At 36.4% G+C, this 6,977-nt stretch overlaps 1 pseudogene; it reads right to left on the bottom strand.

Moving 5' to 3' along the window:
• Nucleotides 1–3,396: 3,396 nt before the first annotated feature.
• Nucleotides 3,397–4,368, bottom strand: LOC125109804 (RIB43A-like with coiled-coils protein 1; annotated as a pseudogene).
• Nucleotides 4,369–6,977: the final 2,609 nt, after the last annotated feature.

Raw genomic sequence — 6,977 nt, 5'->3', positions numbered from 1 at the left:
AATATCAAAATCGTTTACACCTATACCTACTCTCCCAGTTTTGAGGCTATGAGATAAGTGTTTTTCATCTGTCTAAATCTCCCACCCCACCTGTGAGAGCAAGCAACTCACATTGGAGTTTATTTTAAAGCTTTTTACTTTTTACTAGCTTGTCAAGAAAACAGATCATCGCACATGATTTTGAGGAAGTAGGAAAGTATAAACTAGAGATAGTCAACCAGAGTTATTTTAGTGTAACCACTTTAATAAAATCTTTAAAAAATTCCTTTTATGGAAGAGAAGTGAATCAATCAAAAGGGCACACCTTATGCGTACATTTTACATTATTGAACAATTGAGGAATCACTCTGGTCCTTGTCTCAACCTCTATTACCTTCTTCTCAAAGGTCCTCAAATGATGGTTTTGTGTGTGTGTGTGTGTGTGTGTGTTTTACACTTCTAGAGCTTAGAAGTCGAAAATCAGTAATTTGGCAGAACTACATTCCTTCCGGAGGCTTCAGGGGGAAAACGATTTCCTTACTTTTTCTGCTTTCTGGAATTTGTCTGCATTTCATGGATTTTGATCTTTTTTCTATCTTCAAATTTGTCTCCTTCTCACTTTGACTCCTCCTGTTTCCCTCTTATAAGGACCTTTGTGATTATAATGGACCCACCCAGATAATCCAGGATAATCTCCCCAGCCCAAAGCCCTTAATTTAATCATGTCTGCAAGTCCCTTTCATATGTAAGGTAACATTCCTCTTTATAAGGATGAGAACGTGTACATCTTTAGGGGGACATTATTCTGTCTCTCAAGTAACCATTAGCCTGACATTTATTTATTTTTTTTTATCTTATTTTATTTTTTACTTCTTGGGGATATTTTTTAATCATTTTATTTTCTTCATGATAAGTGCCCTGTTTAATCCACATCCCCAATCCCCCCCCCCCCATCTCCCCTCCGGTAACCATCAGTTTGTTCTCTATAGTTAAAAGTCTGTTTCTTGATTTGTCATTCTTTTTTTTTTCTTTCGCTCATTTCTTTTGTTTCTTAAATTCCGTATATAATTGAGATCATATGGTATTTGTCTTTCTCTGACTTATCTCACTCAGCATTGTACTCTCTAGCTCCATCCAGGAACCTGACTTCTGAAGATATAGATTAGTTTGCCTATTTTTGAATGTTATTGTAAATGCCGCCTTTATATAAATGTACCCTTTGTTGTCCAACATCTTTCACTCAACATTCTATTTGTGACGCTCATTGACATGGCTGCACGGAGCAGTAATTTGGTAGTTTTCATTGCTGCATGGTATTCCATGGCAGTAACATAACACAATTTATTCTTTCTATTGCTAACAAGCTTTAAAATTTTATTTTTTAGTTATTGTGAAGAACATTGTTGTAAATCATCTTGTACGTTTTCTCTAATACTTGTATGCATGTGTGCTTTATGGGGTGTATACCCAAGGGTGGAATTTCTGGGTCAGAGAGTATGCATATGTTTACCTTTAGTCGCTGCTTCCAGCCAGGTTTTTAAAGTCATATAGGGGAGGGTAGAATACTTTTGGTTGCTCCATATCCCTGGCAACATGTGGCATGTGTCAGTGTTTTACATCTTAGCTGTTCTGGAGGATATATGATGGTATTTTATTGTGCATTTAGTTTGCATGTCTACCGCTATTAGCACTTTTGATATATTTCTTGTCCATTGTGTATCCTTTCTTGTAGAGTGCCTTCTCAATGTTTTGCTCCCTTTTCTACTGTGCTAGCTATCATCCTGTCATTGATTTCTCTGAATTCTTTTTGTGTTGTGGATTAAAATTCTTTGTTGTATATATGGCAAATACCTTCTCCATTCTTGTTCTTTTAATCTCCTAGTGGTGCCTATTGATAAATAGAAGTTCTTGACTTTAAGAAGAGTTCAATTCATCATTTTCTTTCCTTTATGGGTAGTGTCTTTTGTGTTCTTTGTAAGATATTTTCATCCACCTTAGGATAAAAATGGCTTTCTTCTATGTTGTCTGCTAGAAACTTTATTGTTTTTCCTTTAAGTTGAGATCTTAAATCTACATGGAAATGAATTTTGTGTATGCTATGACATAAAGGTCAAAATTCTATTTCTTTCCATAAGAAAGATCCTCTATTCCATTACATTGGATTTTTCTTTAACTACCTTTAAGTATCTTCCATACTTTTAACTATTGTAGCTTCGTAAGTCTTTTCATCTAGTATCTTTATTTTTCTTCTTTAAGATTGTAGGAGTCTAATTTTGTCTATTTCCATACTTACAATGTGACCTTTTTTTTTTTTTTAAAGATTTCATTTATTTATTTGACAGAGAGAGAGAGAGATCACAAGTAGGCAGAGAGGCAGAAGCAGGCTCCCCGCTGAGCAGAGAGCCTGATGTGGGGCTCGATCTCAGGACCCTGGGATCATGACCTGAGCTGAAGGCAGAGGCTTAACCCACTGAGCCACCCAGGCGCGCCAACAATGTGACCTTTTTTGATGCTATTTTATCCGGCTGCCATTTCAAATCCCTACTCTTTCATAGCCAAATTCCTTGGCAGAGGATTTTATCATAGCTTTTTACTTTCTTCTTTCTGGGATCTTGGCCCTTTAAGGTCTGGTGGCTATTATGGTGGCTCCAAGCTTTCCTTCCTTACCTTCCTGTCTTCCTGCCTTCTTTCCTTCCTTCCCTCCTTCCTTCCCAGTTCAGCACAGTTGCTAAGAGTTCTGACTTCTCTAACTCTTAGCTGTCCCCTTTTGCTCAGCTTTTTGGACACTTGGTTCTGTTATTCTTAAGAATAATAAATATTTTGAGGAAAAAGGAAACACACAAGGTTAGGTTCATATTAATGTATTCTTCTTTCCAGAATTTTGGATCCTCAAATTCTGGCTCCTTTGGTGGATTTCCAGTACCTCACATAGCTGATTTTTTCCCAACAGATTTTTAATTGTTTCTGGTGGGAAGGTTGGCTATAAGCTAGTCTGACATAAGCAGAATCGGAAGTCCTCAGTGTTTTTGTATATATTTTTCCAGAAACTGATTGAGGTGTACATTGAAAATAAATTTTGATATGCTGTCTGTTTTTAATATTTAATATTTTTAAATAAATTCAAATATTTTAATTATTTAAATATATTTTAAATCTATTTAGTATAATATAAATATTATATTTATTATTTTTATAAAATAAATATATTTTAATATTTCACATATTAATTTATACAAATCACATGTGATTTATAATAATTTATAAATTATAATATTTGTTATTATATTTATATAAATATATTTATATAAATTATACATTCATATAAAATATTATTTTATATATACGTATATGTGTGTGTGTGTATATATATATATATATATATATATATATATATATATATAAAATAAATGAATTGAAGGAGCCCAGCCCCCTTCGAAATTCAGCACTAAGTTCCCTCTCCTGCTCCTCTAGCTCCATTGCTGCCTGGCCAGGTGCAAGGCCTGGCTCTCCCATTCGGCATCCAATGCTTGGTCAGCTTGATACTGTGCCTCCTTTTCATGGCGTTGCACCTCCTGGACTTTCCTGATGGCAGCTCTCTGCTCTGGAGTCATGCCCTTCCAACAATAGGGCAGGACCCGGTGGGTAGCCACAGGGTTCTGGGCAACCTGTGGGTTCTCTGTTAGTAGGTCACTGGTGATCTGGTTCTGGATCTTCAGGAGGTTGGCCTCCTGTTCGTGCTGATGCTAACGGCGCTGCCACTCAGCCAGTTCGGCTGCCTGGGCTTTGTTGGCATTGGCCATAGCAGACCTCATGGCCACGCAACAGGACTCCTCTAGGTTGGCCAGCTGGCCAGCTCCTCTAGGCGGCTCGCATGTCCGCGGCAAGGTGCAGTTGGTCATTAAACATATCCTCGCACTTCTCATCGTCCTAGACTTGCTGTTGCTCCTGCAGCTGCCTCTCCAGGCTGTGTTTGAACTGCTCCTGCTGCATTTTCAGGCACGTGACCCTCTCCAGTTCCTCCCCAGCAAAGCACTGCAAGCTGGCTGGGCCACAGGGGGGATCGCTGTGGCCAAGATGGGCTGGAAACTCCATCCAGAGTCTACCAGGAACCCAAAGGTCAAATTCTTGCTGATTCTTGAGCTGCTGCTTTTGCCCCTGAAATTCCTGGACTTTCTTGTTCAGCCGACGTGTCCATTCTGCCCCTTTCTTCTCTAGCATCTGGGCTACCAGGTGTTTTTTTTTTTTTTTTTTTTTTTTTTTGTGAATAACTTTATTACCTAGGGTCAAAGGTAGGGATAGTAGGAGAAGGGGTTGGGGGAAGGAGCCTGCAGCATTCTCCTGACTCCCAGCCTTCATGAGCTTGACGAGGGAGAAGAGAGAGATGAGCATCTTGGGTTATATATAATATAATTTATTATCTATAATATTTATAATATTTTATATAATTAATTATATAAATTATACAAATATATAAACATACTTATAATTATATAAATTATAGAATAAATTTATTATATAATAATAATTTATATAAATCATGATTTATAGAAATCATATTTAAATATAAATTAAATATATTTAATATTTAATATAATATAAATATTATATTTATTATTTTATAAAAATATAAATATATTTTAATATTTTAATATTTCATAAACTCTTATCGCCTTGTTACAAATAAGCATAATTTTTAATACCTGAATCGTGTTCTATTTTTTGGGTAAGCCACGAATTAACTACTTCTTCAATATTGAGCTTTTTGTTTAGATTCCAAAATTTAACCACTAAAAGTAATTAGAGGAATAACTTTCTCTAATTGTAAGAAGTCTCCATGAAATGTTAACTTTAAATTGTAGTCATGATGATCAATAGAACACGCATATCTACTATGAACATGGGTAACTGTGTTCGCTCTTGCAGAGGATACAAAATATATAAAGATATTTCTGTCATCCAGGTAATGTATTTGGAGACATAAAGCATAGATTAGAAAAACAATATAGGCTAGGTTTTCATCAGAACTTCATGAATGGTAGATAAAAAAAAATAGGAATAGTCAAAGGGAAGGAGGTTATTTAGTCATTGGAAAGGAAGGAAACACTTTATGAATACAGTGTTGTCTGAGATAGATTGGGTTTTATTGAATGGAGTGAGGAAGGAAGACATACTTAATTATTTTCTAGCTCCTTTTCTTATTTTTGCCTAAGATTGTTTTGGAGGTATTACTCCTAAGTCATGTATGGTTGCATTTTCCTCTGTGTGAAAAAAAATTTCCATTGATGGATATTTCATGGTCTATAAATCTGTTTCAGTTGAATAAATACATTTAACCTAAGATACTGGATCACAGGAAGTTTGCTGACAAACTGCATAGCTGACAACCCACAGTATGCAAATATTAGGACAGTGTTTTGCTTTGCCAAATGAAATAAGAAAAACTTTATGATCCTTATTTTCTCCCTTGCCCAGAGACAAAGGCAGGGTATACATAGGAACAAATGACTAGCAGTGGGTTGGAGAAGAGAGAGTGCACCAAGGCAGAAAATCCCTGAAATCACTGGCGAGCGAGAATGTATCACAAACACTTGCATATATATTATTTTATTTAACTATCACATTACACTGTAGGGATAAGCATTATTATTCCTCTCTTAAGGTTAGAAAACTGTTTAAAATCAAAATACTAGAAAATGATGAGTCTTCAGTTGGAGTCCGTCTGAAATCAAGACCATGTTCTTTTTATTAAAGTATTAGTGAATTAGTTGTATTACAAAACTATACCTAAAATAAAACCTCTTATATTATTTCATGTGGGTTTATCCACTCTGTTAAAACTCAGGGTCTTTGAGTTAAATTGATTTTCTAAATCCTTCCTATGAAGGGGTTTGCAAGTTCTATAGAGTGTCCTAGCCAAACAAGCCTAGGGCTTGAGCCAGAGTCCTTCCCTTTGTTCAGTCACTGCAAGAGTGACTGTATTAAGGCACAATAAACATACACTAAATATTTTATCTTTGCTAATATCCATTGTGGGTAAGATTGCAGAGGCACACACTTTGCTGGAAGCAATGTGAATTGGTTTAGTACTTATAGAAAACATACATAAATATTCTGTCAAGAAACATAAAAGTGTTTATTCTCATTGACCCAGTAATTATACTCCTGAGAAGGTATGCTAACTAAATAATTTAACAGATGGCAACACTGTAGACAATGTTAGGCTTTTTCAGATTGCAAGGAAGAGACATATTCAGGTTACATAAGGAGATGAAGCCCGTGATAAGGATGTGGAAGCCCAGAAGACCTTCTCAGCAGCTGGGAAGCATGGAGAGTTTCATCACCATTCTCAACAGAACCTCTAAGTGGGCCAGTAACAGCCTTCCTGGCCTGTCTTTCAGAAGGCCACACCATTGCTCTGCCTTTGACTGCCTCAACTTCTGTGTCTGGCATTTCCTCTTGCAGAGTCTGACATTTCTGCCCTGAAAGTGTGCCTAGCTCTGTTTTAACTCATTACTCACTTACAATAGCAAGACACTTTTGATAGCTTATGATGGGCCGTTCGTGGTTCTAATAACTTAACATGTTATAACCCATTTAATTTTCACAATTCTCTTATGAAAAAGGTATTTTTATTATTGCCATTTTATCATGGGAAAGTAGGGCACTGAGAAGTTAATCAATGCGAACAAATCCCCCAGCTAGAAATAAGGGCACTACGTTTCAAAACGAGGCACTTATTCAGTACGCTGTACTGCTTCTTGGAGGATGACATGGTTGAGAGCATTACGTATATACTGAGCAACATTAGCACTAGCTTGGAATGTAAATCCATCGTGATAAACCAGATTACTCAAGAAGAGCATGTCCAGAGAAAAGAGGGACAAGAAGTGAGTCTTGAAAAATGCCAACATTTGGAGTTACAATAAAGGAGATTGAAGAGGGAAGGAGACTTGAAAGGAGGAGCAAGTGAGGTAGAAGAAACACTTGGGTGAGTGTTC

The sequence above is a fragment of the Lutra lutra genome, chromosome 9 (assembly GCF_902655055.1).
Source record: "Lutra lutra chromosome 9, mLutLut1.2, whole genome shotgun sequence".
Lineage (NCBI taxonomy): Eukaryota > Metazoa > Chordata > Mammalia > Carnivora > Mustelidae > Lutra > Lutra lutra.
This window is presented reverse-complemented; position numbering and strand designations above follow the sequence as displayed.